Below are 21,391 nucleotides of genomic sequence, written 5' to 3'. Positions count from 1 at the left end.
ACTATTTCTTCACACTTGAATTTTATCAGTTTTTCATAAAATTATTTTTCTGCCCCTTTCCACCAAACAATCCATGTAAAAAATTGGCAGTAAATATTATAATTATTTGGTGATAACATTGATCTGAATATTTCTTCCACTTATTCAGATCACAAGCCATTCATACCTGGTCATTCTGTGCCATTTTGGTTCATATTTTCACATAAATTTGAAATAATAAGGGTTTTTTCTAACTTTCCCTTGACATCATGAAAATGTGGAGCTGTTCAGAGGATTTGGGCTGTTTACTTTTCTTCCCCACCCTCACCACATGACCATTCCATCTTCATTTTCCATGATATCTTTCCTTGATGGAATCTTTTACTCCAGTTCTTCTGCATAATTAACTTAGGTTAGAGCTAAGAGGATTGTCCATATTTCTTTTTCCCTATTCCCTTATCTTTGATTTTTATTAATTTCACCTTTGCTGTTTATTTTATTCCTAATTAATAAAATCTGATCCGTTTGAGGAAAAGAGGCTGTAAGGCTCCTTTCTTATTGACCTGGGAGAAATATCTAAAAAAGCAGTTCGGAAGGAAGGGAGCTTTGGAATTAGAGGTCCCTCATTATTTCCAGGACCCCAATATTATGGTGAGTCACTCAATTAACTCTCCATATATTAAATTTGACCCTCACACAGATAATCTTGCAAATTTCAACACTGTGTTGTCACACTAATTATTCAGGAAAAAAGACCCTTGAGGAGGAATTTTTTAAACCTCGGAAAGGCTATTGACTTATCTCCATATGTCAGCATCACTATTCACATTGCAATCTACTACAGACAGAGCTATGTGATGGCATTGCACTGATGAGTATTCACCTGCTTCCTGGAGGAATCATTCTCTCCTCATCATTATTTGCATTGTGAAACTACAAGTATCCTTCCATTTAAAACAGGAGGCAGTGAAGAAGTTGATAGTGCCTTATAATTGTGCTCTTCTAGGAGTCAAAAGAGAACTAATGACAAAGACAACCAATGACCAATCATGATATCAAAAATATTTGAGTTGTGAGTCATACTTTTAATTGAAAAATCCATCATTGTCACTCCTCTGAAAAGGGAGTGATTTCCCAGTAGTAAAGGCAAACAGAGACTATCTCATTGGGAAGTCTGTTTTCCACTTTAGTTTGAATTCAACTGTGATTTCCCTTTGTCCCATGTTCATATCTTTGGGGTTATCTTTGACTCTTTCCTCTCTGCTTCTCACATCTAACCAGTTATAACATCCTGTCAATAATACATCTGCAACATCTCTCACAAACATCACCTCCTCTGTATTCCCACTGAAACCTCCCAAGCCTTATTTCCAACCTGTAAACTGATAATAATAATAATGGCTAGGATTTATAAAGGCTTGAAAAAAATGCCTTAAATATGTTATTATGGAGAATGTTATGCATAGTAACCGCAATATTGTTCGATTAAGAACTGTGAATGACTTAATTCTCAGCAATAAAAAGATCCAAGACAATCACAAAGGACTAATGATAAAGCAAACTATCCACTTCCAGAGAAAAGAGATATTGATTGAACAGAAACTGAAGCATGCTATTTTTCACTCTTTCTTTCTTTTCCCCCTTTGAGTCTTATACAAAATTACTAATATGAAAATGTTTAACATAATTGAACATGGATAACCTATATCTTATTGCTTACTACCTTGGGGAAACCGGAGAGGAGGGAGTGCTAGAATTTGAAACTCAACACTATATATATAAATGTTTATTGGAAAAAGATATGTTATTACATTTAATTGCAACAGCTTCCTACCCACCTCCACTCTCCTTGTTACAATCTTTATTCATAGTACTGTCAGAATGATTATGCTTACATTTCACTCCTTGGCTAAGAAATCTTCTGTGGCTCCCTATTACCTATGGGGTAAAGTTCAAGATCTTTTGCCAGGTAATCAAGGCCTACCTTTCCAGATGTATCTCATATTACTTCTACTCACATACTGTCTGTTACATCTAAACTGAATGATTCTCTGTTCCCCCTCTAAATGCACTATGCTTTTTCACTTCCATCACAGAGGATAACCTCTCTTCTATTATTCATCTGTTAAATTCCTAGCCATCTTTTAAAGGCAAACACATATTGCCCCTTTCAATGTAACCTCTACTCAATCCCTTTGTTGGCAAAACTTCTCTATTCTACCTCAGACCTTATAGTTCTTTTCTTAAAATTCTCTAATGCACTTAGAGTTCAATATTGTATATTACAGCTACTTCTTAGTTTCATTGCCCTATTAGGTGAGAGTTTCATGAAACTGAAATTCATCTCTAAATATTAATTTTTTAGAATACCACTCTATACTAGCCCAAAATGTTCTCATATTGAATGAATACAAACTGAATTGAAAGCAGTTCTGCTATTCTTTATCAGCTTGCTTTTCTTATGTAGTAATGTTCTGATTTAGCATAACATAAGGACCCCTTTCTTTTATTTGTAGTCTTCTATTATTTTTTCTGTGTTCAAGGTAACTTCTTCAATACCTCTTATGTGACAATGAGCAGTTGGCTGCTCCTTAATAAGGTTATTGTGAGAAATAATTATTAACAATAAATATTGTGGGCAGCTAGATGGTGCAGTGGATAGAGCACTGGCCCTGGAGTCAGAAGTACCTGAGTTCAATTCCAGCCTCAGACACTTAACACTTACTCGCTGTGTGACCCTGGGCAAGTCACTTAACCCCAATTGCCTCACTAAAATAAATAAATAAATATTGTAGGGAGATTTAGATTCCCCCCCCCCCCCAACACACACACTTCTTACTAATGCTTGAGTTAACCTTTACTTTCCCTACCAATGAGATTTGGACTTTGCACCAAACACAATCAGATGGAAGCTATTGTGTTGCTATCAGCTTGCTATCAGTCTACATTCTTTCTCTGATGTCTCTTTTGTTTGTTTGTTTGTTTTTGTTTGGGGGGGGCAATGAGGGTTAAGTGACTTGCCCAGGGTCACACAGTTACTGTCAAGTGTCTAAGTCTGGATTTGAACTCAGGTCCTCCTGAATAAAGGGCTGGTGCTTTATCCACTGTGCCACCCAGCTGCCCCCCTGATGTCTCTTTGACTAAGATTTGTGTAACCTAAGTCAAACATCCCAAGACCTCATTTTAATACAACCTACTCCTATCACATCATCCAATTTGATTTGGCTGCATTTGATGAACCACCTAATTTTTGAAAGGGTATATAAGCTGTGAGTCTATTGTCATTTTTGCCTTTGGTCTGAGAGATGTCCAATGACCATCCTTTTATTAACAACCTACTGACATTATTAATAAAATTATTAAATTACCCAGGAACTCTGTCTCTCATTTTTAATCATCACATTACTTAGACGCCTAGAATATTGCCAGTGGGTACTTCTACCTCTTCATGGAGCAAAAAGGAAAACCAATAGTAGGTACCTAAATGGGTATGGACTGACTGGTCTTTGTAGAATCTCAGAGTGGGAAGAGATTTCAGAAATCACCTAGCCCAGGAAAAAAATACACACACACACACACACACACACACACATATATATCTGTAAATATACACATATATAGGTATATATACATGCATGGATATTTTAAATATATACTTCTCAAGTCATCATCCAACCTTTACTTGAAAACCACCAGGGAAGGGGGAGCCCACTGCTTTCCAAAGCAACCTATTCCACTTCTGAATAGCACAACTTGTTAGAGAATTTTTTCCTTAAAGAATTCCTAGTTAATTACTTTTTGACAACTTGTAACTGTTGCTCCTAATTCTACCTTCTGCAGCCAAGCAGAATCAATTTATGTTCCATGTAACACTTCAAATATTAGAAACTATTATTACTCCACACAAACACACAGAGGCACACACACCCTCAATCTGCTCTTTAAGCACACCCAATTGATTAAAAAAAATATATATATATACACACACACACAAATACACATACACACATGCATGTGTGCATACATGTATACTTGTACACATATATGTGTATATCTATGTGCACAACATATTCTCAAGGCACTTGATCATCTAATTCATATTAAAGCATTAATGGTGAATGGTATCTTAGTCAGATTACTCCTGAGTATTTAGCAGGGTTTCCTAGAAGAGAAATGCTATAACACAGCTGTCTAGTGGTGACAGTTCCAGGCACCGTGGTTTCAAAGATATTTTCAAAATCCTTTCACTTATATTAGCTCATTTGAAGTTTAAAGTAGAGACATGATGTGGCAATAATAGTAAGGTAAGCTGAGTTATCAGTGTACTGGGGTTTAAGGAAATCCTCCCAATTCCTTTGTGAAGCTAGAATTTTCTTTCTGCTCCCTTCCTTTTTAAGAAAGTGTCATTTCTTCCAAAACGAGACCACCAAAAAAGACTTCTGGAATTAAGCTTGCTACATCACAACCTGCTGCTATCGCTGGCCTGGGGTTCAATTCTAGGTCTAGCTGAATCTTGAATTTATATGACAATCATATACAGTCCAGTACCATTCTCCCAACAGCACCAGGACTCCAAATCTCCTCTCTTTTATTAACCTTTTATTTTTCTAGGACAAAACTTCTTAAACTGTGGGTCATGACCCCATATTGAATCATATAACTGAATGTGGGGGTCATGAAAAATTTGGCAATAGTAAAAGGTTATGCATACCTATTTCATATACCAAAGGTTGTGTAAAAATTTCTTGGGTGAAGGGAGGTCACAAGTGGAAAAAGTTTAAGAAGCACTGCTCTAGAATAAGGAATGTTTACCCTCTAAGTCTTAAATACATAGAGCTTCATATTTCTGTCAACCAACAGGGTTTTATCTTAGGTAAATGAGATCTAAATTGAAATCAACGTATAAGAAACTGGCAAGCTTGACCACCCAGCTAACTAGAAAATGCAAAATAACTTTACTAGGAGGTATACAAAGACTTTGATCCTGTTTTTAGAGCTATGAATTCCTAGCTTGGTACTATAGCTGGGTTATAGGGCAAGATTAATGCAAATCCTCTGATAGACTGGCTTTTTTTTTTTCCTCTTCTTGCTGATCCTGGTCTATCATTTTCCAACCATGAAATAATCACTTGTTTTATTTATGTCTCTGTTTTTATTTTCCCTTGAAAGGAGGAGAAGTTGAGTTTGTGAGTTAAGGTGAGTCCTTCCTTTAAACCTCTTCAACACAAAATACCTGTGATATAGTATCTCTGTTATGTAGGTGAATCAACTGAGGTATAGAGAGTTTGGCAAAAGATCCAGGGCTATGCAATTAGTAACAGAGTTAGAAATGGAACACAGGTGTCTTCAATCCAAGATTAGTCCTGTGCCCACTTCACAATGTTACTTCTTATGCATTCTTTTTTTTTTTTGTGGGTGGGGCAATGAGGGTTAAGTGACTTGCCCAGGGTCACACAGCCAGTAAGTGTCAAGTGTCTGAGGTCAGATTTGGACTCAGGTCCTCCTGAATCCAGGGCCAGTGCTTTATATGGTGTGCTACTTAGCTGCCCCCACTTCTTATGTATTCTTAAAGAAAAGGGGGAAATATAAGAGAAATGAAGGATTACAAGTCTGGCAGTAATGCAGGGGAAAGAGTCAAATAGTTATTTCCATAGGGGAAGAGGGAATTGAGGGGATGTTGGTAGTTTTATTTCTAAAAATGCAATGATGGGGGATGAACTCCCTTCTCCCATAGAAGAAGTCTTGAGCTGCATTATCTTATGTGGCCAAAGTAATGGAGGCCCAGCCAGTTTAACTCAAAACTGGTTCATCATAATTAGTGGATCAGTGGTAGAAAGAGAGTATGTTCTAACAAATTCTTCCCAGACTGTTCCACAACTGTCTATGGCTTAGTGCTGAGCAAGGAGGAAAAATATGAGGAAAACAAACACAGACCTTCTTTTGTGCATTGGCTGTTTGCCTGCCAAATCAGCCGGATGGATGCAGAGTCACTTTCCATAGTGTTTGCGGCCTTACACTGGCTTCTGCACAGGCAAGTTGGGAAATATTTATTGTTGAATAGGGCCCTTGGAGGTTATTCTTGGAAGAAGAAATTTCTGTGAGCCATGATGTGTTGATTGAAAATCCCTTCTATCCCGGGTTTCACAAACTAGGCCTGATATCCTCTTCCACTACAAAAAAAAAATTACTGGGAAACAGGAAAAGAATTATTAATGTTTTGAAATCTTAGTCATATAGATATGTACTATCTCCTCATCCTAAGCAATTTAAAATATCTGTGACTCTGAGATAGGAAAGTATGGAATCAAGGGATCTCTTGGTTGCTGGATGTCACCTTCTAAGATACTGTTAGTCTTCTCCATGATATTCTCTTCTCTCTGGATTTTTGTGGTACTTACTATTCTCTCCTGGTTTTTCTCTTACCTCTTAGTCTTCTCAGTGACCTTTGCTCAAGAGGTTATGTACTGCTAATTAACCATGGAAGTCCTTAAAGTCTCTGCTCTAGGAGATGAGTGCTTGTATAGTAAAGTTCTTTTGATATTTCTATAACTAATAAAAGGGATTTAAGTTATATCTACCTTATTTTAAATTCTCCTCTCTGACGAATGGGTTCTGGAGATGTCCTATTTTATTACTCTTGTCAATTATATAGCTCTTTTGAGCATCCAAGAAATGCGAGAGAGTTGAAAATGAACGAGAATTTCAAGATGATGACTCCAGTGTTCAGAGCCATAATAAGGACAGGACAAGGCGGTATCAACTTAGGGAGAAGAATGATCTTCCAAGTGAAAATTGTGTATCCTCCACACCTCATGTATTCTATGTCCTGATGCCTACAGAGACTAAGGATTCCTGGGTCATCCCTTCCAGAGTCTCGTCCACATGGCTTTCACACTTTTTATGTATAGCTATTGGGGGAAACTTGTTTTGCTTGACTATGCATGTTTATTACAAGAAATTTTTTTATCTTTTATATTTTCAATGGAATTGGCAGGGTAGAAGGGAGAAAAATAGATTTCTGTTAATTAAAGTAAACAGCTGGGGAATGTTATAAATGTGATAAATTGCATGAATGTTCAGATGAGGTGACTGTCTTATTAGTTTTGATTAACTATTTGACTTTGTTTACAAGGGCTCTCTAATGTAGCTAGGATAATCTATGAATGTAATATAGAAACAAAGCATTAACAAAACTGAAAGTGTAAAAATTAAAAAAAAAATACATCAGTCAGACAAATTGGGAATTAGCTGAAAATGAGTCCTCAAAAAATGGTCATTAATGATGTGATATCAACGACCATGAAGGTTAGCGGAGTGATCTAGGAATCTCTTTCTGACCCTGTTCTTCTTAGTATTTTTCTCATTGATTTGGAGAAAAGTATCAATGACATGTTCCCTAAATTGGTGGATATCTCAAAGCGAGAAAGGATGGCAGAGTTAGTTTCCAAAGTGATTTGAAAGGTTAGAACAAGGGTCCAATTTTGTAAAATCAAACTTAATGAGAACACATATAAGGTAGAGACAACATGGTTAGGCATGATTTTTTTCTGGGAAAAAAAAGACTCGTGGTGGTGGTGAATTCCAAACTCAATGTAGAACAACAGGGTGAAGTGGTAGCCAAAAATGTTAGTTTGTTTTTTTTTTTTTTTTTTTTTTTGCGGGGCAGTGGGGGTTAAGTGACTTGCCCAAGGTCACACAGCTAGTAAGTGTCAAGTGTCTGAGGCCGGATTTGAACTCAGGAACTCCTGAATCCAGGGCCGGTGCTTTATCCACTGCGCCACCTAGCCGCCCCCTAAAAATGTTAGTTTAATCTTAGTATCATTAAGAGATCTATAGCTTCCAGGAATAAGGAGATAATATTCATGCTGTACTCTGCCTTGATCAGACCATATTTCAAGTGTTGTATTCAATTATGGGCTTCATATTTTGGGAAGGGGATTGCAGAGCACGTCATGTGAATTGCCAGGCTAGATGAATCAAAAGCAAGAATTTGGTTGCTGGGAGAAATACCAACAATTTCAGATATGCAGACAATACCACTTTGATGCCAGAAAGTGAAGAATTAAGAAGCCTCTTGATGAGGTGAAAGAGGAGAGTGTAAAAGCTGGCTTGAAGCTCAGCATTAAAAAAACAAAACAAAACACAACACCACCTAAGATCTTGGCAATTTGTCCCATCACTTCCTGACAAATATAGGGAGAAGAAATGGAAGCAGTGTCAGATTTTATGTTTTTGGGCTCAAATATCACTGCAGATGGTGACTGCAGACATGAAATTAAAAGATGCTTGCTCCTCGGAAGAAAAGCTATGGTAAATCTGGACAGTGTACTAAAAAGCAGAGCCATCGCCTTGCCGACAAAGCTCTATCTAGTCAGAGGTATGATTTTTCCCATAGCAATGTATGTCTGTGAGAGTTGGATTATAAGGAAAGTTGAGCACCACAGAATCAATGCTTTCAAATTGTGGTGCTTGAGAAGACTTTCGAGAGTCCCTTGAATCGCAAGGAGATCAAATCAGTCAGTGTTTAAAGAAATTAACTCAGACTATTCACTGGAGGATCAAATACTAAGGCTGAAACTTAAATACTTTGGCCACAAAATGAGAAGACAGGACTCATCGGAAAAGCCCCTGAAGCTGAAAATGCTTGAAGGCAAAAGGAGAACAGGACAGCAGAGGGTGAGATGGGTAGATAGTACTATGGAAGCAATGAGTTAGGACAGACTTCAAAACAATAGTAGAAGATAGAAAGCCCTCATGTGCTATGTCCATGGGGGTCTCTCTCTCTCTTTTTTTTTTTTTTTTGGCAGGGCAATGAGGGTTAAGAGACTTGCCCAGGGTCACACAGCTAGTAAATGTCAAGTGCCTGAGGCCGGATTTGAACTCAGGTACTCCTGGATCCAGGGCCGGTGCTTTATCCACTGAGCCACCTAGATGCCCCTATGGGGTCTCAAAGAGTTGAATGTGACTGAACAACTGAGCAACAAGAACAAACTGATAAGTAACAATGCATCCAGGAAATTAGTTAGGAAAGCAGTGCATTCATGCCTTATGAAAACTGATTGAAAGAACAGGGAATATTTAGCCTAGTGATAGGGAAGAGAAGACTCAAAGGGGACATCATGGCTACTATAAAATGTGTGAAGAGATGTTGTAGTGAAGAGGGATTATGCGGGGTATCCTAAAATAGGCAGCTAGATGACTCAGCACTGGGCCTAGAATCAGGAAGACCTGAGTTCAAATCCATTGTCGAATACTTACAAGCTGTATGAGCATAGGCAAATAATTTATTCTTTGTCTGCTTTAGTTTCCTCAATTATAAAATAGGGATAATAAAACACTTGGCTTGGGGGCAGCTAGCTGGCACAATGGATAAAGCACCAGCCCTGGATTCAGGAGGACCTGAATTTAAATTTGACCTCAGATACTTGACACTTAACTAGCTGTGTGACCCTGGGCAAGTCACTTAACCCTCATTATCCTGTAAAAACACAAAAGAAAACAAAAAGAAAAATCAAACACAAAATAAAGTACCTGGCTTACAAGGCTGCTGTGAGGATCAAATGAGATATTTGTAAATAACTTGCCACAGTGCTTGGCATATGCTTGTACCCCCTCACCCCGAAAAGTCTTAAAACTGTCCAAAGCTTAAAATTATACTAAGACTTTAGATAGATCTTGTATTTGTTTTGTTTGGCCTAAGAAGGCAGACTCAGATGCAATGGGTTGAAGTTTCACAGAGGCAAATTGAGATTAAATGCATTGAAAAGTTTGCTATCAGTTAGATCTATTCTCTACTTTTCAGAAATGAGTGGCCTTGGAAGACAGTAGGATTCTCTTTATTGGAACTCTTCAGGCAAAGGCAGGATGACCACTTGAATATATTTTAAAAGGTGTTATTTTCAGATATGAGTTGAACTAGTTGCCTACTGAGATCTCTTCCAGTACTGAAATCCAGTGGTTCTGTAATAAGAAGGCAACAAGACATGGTTAGGGGATGGGGTGAGAAGAACCACATTTGGAGTTGGAAAAAAATACACTTATATCTAGGCCTTGTTTCTTAGCCAATTGTATGGCCTTGGGTAAGTCACTTTTCCTCTTTAGGCTTCAGTTTACCCATCTGTCTGAAGAAATTATGATACTAGATGATATCAAGGTTCCTATCAGCTCTAATGTCTATGGTCCTATGAAAAAGACATAAAATAATATAGAGCTTGATAGCTACTTCAAGATACTTTCAAAATTCAAGATATTTCATTAAAATTAAATAAAAATCCTGCAAAAATTATCCTGATTAAGAATTAAACTACAACATTTACAATAAAACAACGGTCTCTTTACTAAGCCACTGCATTTATTTTGGTCACATTTAAAGTAGTATAGATTCCTTTACAAAGTGCATAAAGACCATTGAAATGTTACATTGACAGTATATAACCAATAACATAGAACCCAACTCACAATCCCCCAAAAGCTAGAGTAGTTAATTGTAAATTAAGCACTCAGTGTTTGATGCTGATGAAGAAGAAGCAATTTTGCTCCAGTGGGAAACTCACTGAATTTCTATTCAGAAGACCTGTGGCTCAACTTGAGATTGCCATTTGGGCAAGTCATTTGTTTTCTCTCAGCCTAGGTATCATCCTCTGTAAAAACAAGGGGTCAGGCAAGCTAACCTTAAAGTCTCCCTTCCAATTCTAAATCTATGATATCATGATAATAATCTTAACATTTTTTAAATTCCCTTAGAGGGCAGTGAGTTGGCACAATGGATAGAGTGCCTGGCTTGGAATCAGGAAGATTCATTTTCATAAGTTCAAATCTGGCCTCAGACACTTACTGTGTGACCCTGGGCAAGTCATTTAACCCTATTCTCATCAGTTTCCTCATCTGTAAAATGATCTAGAGAAGGAAATGGAAAACCACTCTAGTATCTTTGTCAAGAAAATCCCAAATGGGGTCATGAAGAGTTGGACATTACTGAAACAATTCAACAACAAGAGTAATAAAGGTGCCTTTTAATTGAACTACCATAAAGTAATTTCTGCTCAGATTCATGATATTTAAATGATCTCAGGATCCCTACCAACTCAGAAGTTCTACAATTCTACTTTTATATAAACACTTATAAGAAAAGACTGAATATTTAAATCCTGCAGGATGGAAATGCAATGGTTACTCACTGGCCTGGTACCACTTGGATTGGCATGGGAGCTTTGATATATATTCCCTTTCTTCCTTGAGCTGCTTTGCCCCTCTTTTGGCAACATGGTGTTCCATCCCTCCAATGCACTCCCAGGATTTCACCATATTGATATCAGATTCAGTGTAGATACCCAATAGGTTTATTAGCCAATTGCAGTTCAGAACTCCTCAGCTCAAGAGATCTATTGGCTTCGGCCTTCTTGGTAACTGGAATTATGGGTATGTACCATCTCTCATGGCTAAAAAAACAAAATTTAAAATCAAATGTATTGAAAAGTCCTACGAGGTATTAAAGGATTCATATTAGAGTGTGTTCTGTCTATCTTTAATTTTCTTTTATAAAATTACTCAAGGGCTTTGCTCATCTTGGCATCCATTGGTGACCTTTTCTTAGTTTGGAAAAAAGAACACTATCAATATGATTTCAATTACTTCATGTAGTATGATCCTTTGACACTCTCTAAGTATCACAGCAAGACTGATAAGAATCCCATGATGATGGTATATAGTTCCCATGAAATTGCTGAAATGTATGATGCCTGACACAGGAAGATGTGCTTTTGATATTTTACTCTCAACTAAAAAGTTCCAAAGCCATTGAAAATAAAATACAGGTCAACAAAATAATGTATTTTTCAGACAATGTTTCAAAGTTTGTCAGCAAATCCATTTTAAGATACAAAATGTGTAGCATATCAATTTATTTGGGGTTCATCATACAAAACTGAAACTATTTGTTCAATTATATAATTTAGAAATAGAATTATTCTTGTTCAATTATTTTGTAGTTGTGTGCAACTCTCCATGTTTCCATTTGGGTTTTTCTTGGAAAAGATACTGGTGTGGTATGTCATTTCCATCTCTGGCTCATTTTACAGATGAGGAACTGAAGTAAACAGAGTTAAGTGACTTCCCCAGGGTCACATAGTTATTAAGTCTCTGATGCTAGATTTGAACTTAAGAAGAGACAATCTTTCTTAACGCCATGCCTGGTATGCTATCCACTGTACCACCCAGCTGTAGAAACAGACTATGAAAATTTGGACAGTCACACTTATAAAGACATTCTATTTTTTTGTAATGTTTGATAATTTCTGCGTAACATAGACATGAATATCCAAAGGAGATCTTGGCATTGTAGACAAACGAAATTACTCTGTCAACAATCTTTCTCAGCAGTAAGAATGACAACTATTACTATAAAACAGGTGCTAATTTGATTATAAATTATGGTCTTATTCCTACTTCTCTGTAATATGGCTAGCTCATTGGAAAAATAGATTACTTTCACATTTTTCTAGGACATTTTGCTTATAGAATAAAAGACTCAAGGAATGCATGAGGGCATTGATTAAGTTAGTATGAGATGTTTTTGGCCTGATGCCAGAAGGGAGAACCAAGTAGCTAAAGACTTGAAGCTGCATAAACATATAATTATGTGTTACAGTCTGGAGGAGGAAAAAAACAAACAAACAAAAAAACAACTTTCCTAAGGATTAAAATGATCTCAGTGTATAGTAGAATAGGCTAACTCAGGGGGTACTGGGTTCTTCCTCCTTGGAAGACTTTAAACAAAAACATGGGTATGTTGTAAGGGGTATTCCTACCTGTACAGAGATTCAATTGAGGCCTCTGGAACCCTTCCAAGTAATAAGTTCTTTGATTCTCATTAATATTATTCCTTCTTAGGATTATAGCTCATAAAGGGATTTCCTGATCATTCCCTGTTTTTAGTGGTTTTGCCTTCTTGGATTATCTTGGATTTACTTAATTATGTGTATTTTGAATTCTATGATTGAAATGTAAGCTCTTTGAGGGCTGGGACTATGCTATTTTTGTCTTCCCCTTTCTCCTGTCTAGAACAGTGCCAGAATCTAGGAACTAATTAGTAAACTTGTTGAATTTTTACTTGAGTATTGTACATACTACTACTAATAATGATGGTAATGATAATGATGATAGTAATATCAACCTTGTCTTTGTATAATGCATTATAGCCAATTAATAAAATGTATGGTGTTTCTCATATGCCGAGCAGCTAGAAGGTATAGTGGATAGAGTCCTAGCTAGGCCTGAAGTCAGGAAGATAAGTCTTCTTGTGGTCAAATCTGGCTTCAGACACTATCTGTGTGACCCTGGGCAAGTCACTTAACCTTGTTTGCCTCATTTTTCTCATTTGTAGAATGAGCTGGAGAAGGAAATGCAAACCACTCCAGTATCTTAGTCAAGAAAAAAATGGGGTCATAGAGAAAAAGACATGACTGAAAACGACTGAACAACAACAAATATGCCAAGTGCTGGGGATACAAAGGAAGTAAAAAGTATGATCCCTACCCTTAATATCCTCATATTCTAATATTAAAGATAAAACATAAATAATTGTACATATGATATACACATTATATGTATATACATATATGTGTATATCGTGTACATGTGATATGACATGTGTGTATGCTTCTATCATATGTATGTGATATCTACATGTGTGTATGTAGATATTACACACGTGCATATGACACATCCATCCATGCATCGATACATACGTATGGAGAGTCATCTCAGAGGAAGGGAAGGAACTAGCAGTTGGAGTAGGAGGATGTATAAAAGGTATAGAAGGTGGGATTTGAGCTGAGTCTTGAAGAAGGCCTGGAGTCAAAGGTGAGGAGGGAGTACATTCCAGTAATGGGTGACAGACAGTGCAAAGATTCAGGGACAGAAGACAGAGCGCTTCGTATGGGGAACAACGAGAAATTCTGGATCTGGGCTGTCACAGGGCGCCTTCATTGTGTTCTTTCCAATGATAGCTTATAGGCAGAGGATAGTGATGTTCCAAATATTACTGGGGAAAAAAAACAAAGCCTCGATCCTTTTCAGATTCTTAAACAGACCTTTATCTATAAATTTAGGTTTAGATTTGATGAATAGTTCAGTTGTGTCTGACTGTTCATGCCATAGACAATAACAGATCAGACTTTTCTGTCCTCTGCTATCCCCTGAAGTCTGGCCAAGCCCATGTTCTTTGTTTCCATTATACTATCTATCCATCTCATCCTCTGCTGTCCTCTTCTCCTTTTGACTTCAATATCTCCCAACATCAAGGTCTTTCCCAATGAATCCTGTCTTATCATTATGTGGCCAAAGTATTAGCGCTTCAGCCCTTGAATGTTGTTGTTCAGTTATTTCAGTTGTGTCTGATTCTCAGTGACCCCATTTGGGTTTTTCTTGACAAAAATACTGGATGTATTTATATCCATTTCCTTCTCCAGCTCATTTTATAAGATGAGGAAACTGAAGCAAACAGTGTTAAGTGACTTGCCCAGGGTCATGCAACTAACTAGTAAGTGTCTGAGGCCAGATTTTAACTCCGGAAGAGGAGTCTTCCTGACTCCAGGTTGGACATTCTATTCTAATTTTAAAAATTGTGTTGTTTAAGATAACCATCATGAGATCATAGATTTAGAATTAGAAAGGAGCCTTTAGGGTTAGCTTGTCTGACCCCTATCCACCTAGTTATCCAAGTCACCTTAAATACCTACACTTTAATGAAGGTTCCCAAACCAAATTAGTTCTAATCCTATTTCATAAGCATACTTAGCTGATAAAGGAGGGCTGATTGAGTAATAATGAAGTTCTGGGTTCATGTTGTGCCTTATAACTGTGTGATCATGGGCTTTCAGGTCCTGGAGCCCCACCCCAAGGCTATGATTTTTAGAGTCATTGCTGTTCTGCATCTGAGGAGGGAGTTTACAAACCAGAAGTATTTCAGTAAAAGAAGGGAGTAAAGTGTACATTAAAATAGGTCACCAGAACATCACTCAGGCCGATTACAGCTTCTAGTAAAAGAGTCACTAATAACACAATTGATTTACTCTTCCGAACCTAACATGTCAGTCATAGAAAATGCTTACTCCACTTAATGATCTTGGCTCCTGGCCCCTAAAGTGCTTGAACCTTCACAGCTGGGGCCACTTAACCCTCACCTGCACTGCTTGGCCCTGCTCTTGACTCTGGGGCCAACTTTGCCTCCAGACAGGGGAATATAAAAAGCCCATTGGCCTCCAGCAGCTAGGCTTTCAGTCCCTCCTGCTTCTGACCTCCTAGCTTTGTTCTAGTCCTGGCTTCCAGACTAGCTCCTCTGTGAGAGTGAAGGAAATAACCATTTTCTCTCTTTTTTTTTTCTTTTTCTGGGGCAATTGGGGTTAAGTGACTTGCCCAGGGTCACACAGCTAGTAAGTGTTAAGTGTCTGAGGCCAGAATTGAACTCAGGTACTCCTGAATCCAGGGCCTGTGCTTTATCCACTGCACCACCTAGCTGCCCCACCATTTTCTCTTCATCAAGGGAGCACATAAGAGGAAAGGTACCACAGTGTCTATGGTGTACATCCCCAGAGAAGTGCCATGGTCTTCCTCTAAAAACGAGGATCACTAAGTAGCTGGCATCTCTGGAGTCCCAGTGATTTGCTAGCCTCCCCATCTCATCTTCTTAAATCCATCCTTCACAAATTGTCAGGCTAATCTTTCTACATAGATTTGAATTATGTCATGTCAAAGAAACATTAGGGGATGTTGTATGGGTTCTCTAAATTCTTACAATGATTGGGTGGTAGTGTCTGAGAGTACCATTTATTGGGAGAGAATCATAAGCTATATTCCCTACCAAGCTGTGAATAGGATCCACTATGTGCCAAGTCTTAAACATCTATGTTTGTCTCACTAGCAAAGGATAGCATTTGTTCTTTTGGTTAGCCACAAGTGTCTCCAACAGGGACACAATCAATGGAGAAGAGGGGGAGATGACCAGTTGAGATATAGCTAACTAGAGGCCAGGAAAACAGCTGTTAGGAAAGCAGCTAGGGTATCATTATAGAGATGTACCAGTCGTTGCTAGATTGCTCATCCCAGGTGGACAAAGCACAGTGTAAAAGGAATGGCCATGAATTTGAATGCGTTGTTGATCCTGCTTGTTTAGAAACACATTAAGATGTGTGTATGATTAACTGGGGCCTGGACTTCAAAGCTAAGAATAATTCTACCACAAAAAAATGAATTTCTGATGGAATAGAAGACATTCTCACAGTATACATTTTTTAATTTACTTTTTTTCTCATGATTTGATTAAATGTCCTTTGCTGATGTGATTTGCATGCTTTGATTCCGGCATGGTTTGGCAGGACTACATTGGGTTATGTGAATAAGCTAAAGAATGATTTATATTCTCACAATGGACTGAAACTGGTTTGTACAACCTCAGGCTTGTGGTTCTAGAAGAGCTCAAGGCTATAGAAATTAAATTGAAATAATCTAGTACTTAAGCTCTTTACTCTAAAATATTGACACCTTCACAGCATTATCTTAAACCACAGTCCTTTTTGTAAATGCAGTGAAACTGGATTGTTCCGCCAACTCATCTCATGCTTTTAGACCTTTTCTTAATGCATGGTATGCCCTACCCTTCCATAGCTTTCTCTCAAAATCCTGGGGCAGCTAGGTGGCACAGTGGATAGAGCACCGGCCCTGGAGTCAGGAGGACCTGAGTTCAAATCCAGCCTCAGACACTTAACACTTACTAGCTGTGTGACCCTGGGCAAGTCACTTAACCCCAATTGCCTCACCAAAGAAAAAAAAATCCTACCTATCCTTCAAGATCCATTTTAAATGGATCCCTATGGAACTTTCTCTGATTTCCTCCCTTTTTCCCCATATTGTGATTACCCCTTGTGGAAATTTATTTTGATTTGGGGACCCTACCTTTAGGCTGAGATTAGAAAGCCCTCAGGGTCTCTTCCCCCTCCCCCTCTGCTTCAGCTGAGCCAAAAAGCCCCGTGGGCTGTACAAGACACCAGGTCAGACAGCTGGGGAAAAAGAAAAAGCCCCCAGCTCCCTCCGCCCTGAGTGGAGGTATCTGAGAGATGCTGGGCTCTGGGGTGGCCTGTGCTGGGGCCTGTGCTGGGGTATGTGAGGCTCGAGTACAGCCTGCCCCCCCCCGCCCCCCACCAGCTGCAGCCCTGGCTGGCGGATTAGCTTGGTCTGTGGGGGTGCAGGAAGCCCCAAGATTTGAGTGGAGAGAAGAAAAGGTATATATAGACCTGGGAGTTAGAAAGCTAGAGGGGGACAAGGATGGTAGAGAGAGGCTGAGAAGAGGTTTGGACAAGGAGATGGGATGAGACGAACAGTAACGCAGGACTAGGAGCAAGGAGGAAAGGCCTGCGGACAAGATTAGAGGGGCGGCAAAGGTGGCAGAGGGCAGACTGACGGAGCAGACAGACAGAAGGTCGGTGAGAGAGAAACACAGGGGTTCAGCAGTGGCAATAAGAAGAAGAAAGTTAGAAGCAGGGGGATTTACAAAGTGAAAGGGGCTCTGAGTTAGAATAAAGGACCTGAATACCCTGAGGCGAGAGGTGGCTAAGGCCCTTATTGTATTAAAAAAGTTCAAAGTGCAACAGGTGGGAAAGAGACACAGTAGAAAGAGACTGCAGGAAAGCAGTCAGGTTGTACATTTTATTTCCCTGTATTCTTAATTTTAAATAATATCTCATAAATAAACTCTGCTTTGATTATTTAGTTAAGAGGCTTCTTAACATTTTGCTTATCATTTTGGGAGTGGAGCAGTGTGGTGGAACTTTATAAACAGCCCACATTAAATTAAACACAGTCAGATAGCCAAATAGTCAAAAGTCCCCAGATTAGTCCCCAATCAGATTAGCCCCCCCCAAATTAGGCTAGTCATCAAAAATATTTTTACATTTTAGTGGCGACCACAAAGGGACTTACGGCCCAATTATAATTTTTCTAAACCTATAATTTTTCATAATTTTTCAGACTAATTTTTCTAGCTAATAATTTTTATGCCTTCCTTTAAAAAAGGGTTTTTGTTTGTTTGTTCATTTATTTATTTATATTTTATTTATTTGTTTGTTCATTCATTCATGTATTTATTTTTTCTGTGTTCAAGGATAAACATTTTCATTTATAGTTTTGAACTCCAAATTTTGTCCCTCCTTCCCTCCCTCCCCACACCTCTCCCTGAGGTGGTAAGCAATCAGATATGGGTTATACATTTATGATTATCTAAAACATTGCCATGTTAGTCATTTTGTACAAGAAAGATTGAATAAAAGGAAAAAAAATTAAAGAAAGTGAAAAATAGCATGCTTCAGTCTGTGTTTAATCAATATTAGTTCTTTCTTTGGAGGTGGATAGTATGTTTCATCATTAGTCCTTTGGGATTGTCTTGGATCATTGTATTGCTGAGAATAGTAAAATTATTCACAGTTCTTTATCAAACAAAATTGCTGTCTCTGTGCACAATATTCTCTTGGTTCTGCTCACTTCACTATACATCAATTCATGTAAGTCTCTCCAGGCCTTTATGAAATCATCCTGCTTGTCATTTCTTATAGCACAATCACCATCACCATCAATCATATACAACATCTTGTTTAGCCATTCCCCAATTAATGGGCATTCCTTTGATTTCCAATTCTTAGCCACCACAAAAAGAGTTGCTATAAATATTTTTGTACAAATAGGTCTTTTTCTCTTTTGGGGGATATCTTTGAGATATAAACCTAGCAGTGGTATTGCTGGATCAAAGGGTATGCACAGCTCTACAGCCCTTTGTGCATAGTTCCAAATTGCTCTCCAGAATGGTTGGATACCCCTCCTTCTTGAAACACTTTATAACTCTTTTGTACACTATTTTTATTGGTCCAGAGCTGCAACTTTACTGTTGGAGAGAATCCTTCTATGAGAACCCCTCCCGACACACACAAACAGATTATCTACTATTCATCAATTTATAATGTTAGAGAGGCATCTGGGAAAGGTACCTTTAGGTAAAGTGACTTGCCATGCAATCAGTATATGTTAAAGGCAGGATTTGAACCCATATAACTCTGACTACAAGGCTGATTCTCTGTCCACTATTCTATGTTGATTTTCAACTGTTCAATTAGGTTCCATTATACTCATATACCATAATTTGTTTAGTCATTTGCTAATTTATAGATGCCCCCTTAATTCCAGTTCTTCCCCATCTCCCCCTTTAATCTCTCCTGCAAGATTAGAGATTTCATTGTTAATTTGACCACTTCCACTTCCTTACAGTATTTTTCTCCCTCTTTACCCACTATCTCTCCACTCTCAGTGCCTTCTCTTCTGAATCACATTAATTTCCATACCAAAACCTGTGTGTTTATAACTGTCTTCTGTCTGGCTTAGATAAGCATTAGTTTCACCTGATACCTGCTCCCCCATCCACCTGTATACCTTTGATCTTTTTTCTCAAGCATTTCTCAAGATATTTCCAATCCCTTCCTCCTCTCTATCACAACAGTGCATTTCCTTTATCTTCCCTTTATCTTTCTCTTCTTAAAACCTTCATTACAGAACCACTCCTAAGATCTCTATTTTTCTTATGTAACTTCCTCAAAATCCTATGAAGGCATTAAGGTTCTAAAGGGACATTTGTTTCTTCTTCCCCTAATAGAATTTTAGACCTGAATCATTATATATATACCCTTCCAATTGCTCAAATAAATGTACCTTTCTAGGTTTCTTTTGAGACTTGTGTTTATATTTCAAAAGTCCGTACTCATCTCTTATCTTTTCATTAGAAATGCTCAAAAGTCCTCTCTTCCATTAAAGGTCTATCCCCGTCCCCTACCATAGTATTGCACTCAACTTGCTTGATAAGTTACTATTCTTGGTTGTAAGCCTATATATTTTGCCTTTTGGAATATCATTTTATGAAATCTCCTCTCAGTTGTAGTAGAAGTTGTCAGGTCCTATGTAGTTCTGATTTTGGTCTTTGGGTGCTTGAACTCCTTTCTGGTTCTTAGAAAAAAAAATTTCTTTAATGTGCAATCTCTGGATTTGACTACAACATTCTCAAGACTTGCTATTGGGGTTTCCTTTACAAGGTTAGCAATGGATTCTTTCTATCTTCATCTTGCTAACTGATTCTAATAGAACTGGTCTTTTTTCATTTATGATTTCATTAAATACAGTGCCGAGGTGTTTTTTTTAATCATGATTTTCAAAGAGTCCATTAATTATTTTTTTTATTTTTAAATGATGGAATAAAGCAAGCATTTCTATAACATACTACAACAAAAAAAGATGATTGCACATGAAACTACAAATTCACTATGCACAATTTGTTATTCCTTTCAAATATACAACAAAATCATCATGTTAATTTTTCCCCCCTTTTTTCTTCCCTCCTCCACCCTAAAGATGGCTACCATTAAGATGGATTCTTTTATTTTATTTTATTTTTTTTTAGTGAGGCAATTGGGATTAAGTGACTTGCCCAGGGTCACACAGCTAGTAAGTGTTAAGTGTCTGAGGCCGGATTTGAACTCAGGTACTCCTGAATCCAGGGCCGGTGCTCTATCCACTGCACCACCTAGCTGCCCCTAAGATGGATTCTTAATGACTACTTTTTGACTTTTTCCCCAAGTCAGTTGTTTGTGATATCAAATATCTTATATGTTCTATTTTTTCAGCCTTTTGATTTTGTTCTCTTTTTTTCATAGAGTCATTGTTTTTAGTCTAAACTATGTATTCTCTTTTCAATTCTTTCCTCCAGAGCTTTTCTTTTATGAGTGATCTATTGTTTCATTTTTTTCTAGGTATTCATAGAGATGACTGTATAGCACAGTAAATGGAATGTTGGATGTGAAGTTGGGAAGGACTGAATTCAATTATAGCCTCTGAGTATGGTCAAGTCAATTAACCTCTCAGCCTCAAGTTCTTGATCTGTCAAAGAGGGAAAATAATAGTACAAATCTCAAAGAGCTGTCAAGAGGATCAAATGAGATAATATATGTAATGTATTTTATAAACCTTAAAGTACTATGCTGATTCTATTTTTACGTTGTAGTCCTTATTGACAAGTGTGTATATGTATGTATGTATATATGTGTGTATATTCCTTTAAGTCCCTTGTAGTTGTCCTTCTAGGGCTGGATTTTGGGGCATTTCTAGATCTGTAATAATTCATTATAATTGTTGGTGTCTTCTTTACTCTTTTCTGCAGCTTTAGTTCTTAAACTGGAGCTCTGTTCTAGGACTGGGCTCCATCTCTTGTTCTGCTGTTAGGCAGGATGATCAGTCTCCAAAAGAGTCACGTAGGTTCCTCTAATGACATTCACCTCTCAGGTTTAGGTCCCCTTGATCTTTGAGGTTTAGAATGCTGGATCTTCAG

The sequence above is a fragment of the Dromiciops gliroides genome, chromosome 1 (assembly GCF_019393635.1).
Source record: "Dromiciops gliroides isolate mDroGli1 chromosome 1, mDroGli1.pri, whole genome shotgun sequence".
In the NCBI taxonomy this organism is placed as follows: Eukaryota; Metazoa; Chordata; class Mammalia; order Microbiotheria; family Microbiotheriidae; genus Dromiciops; species Dromiciops gliroides.
Note: the sequence above shows the minus strand (reverse complement) of the source record.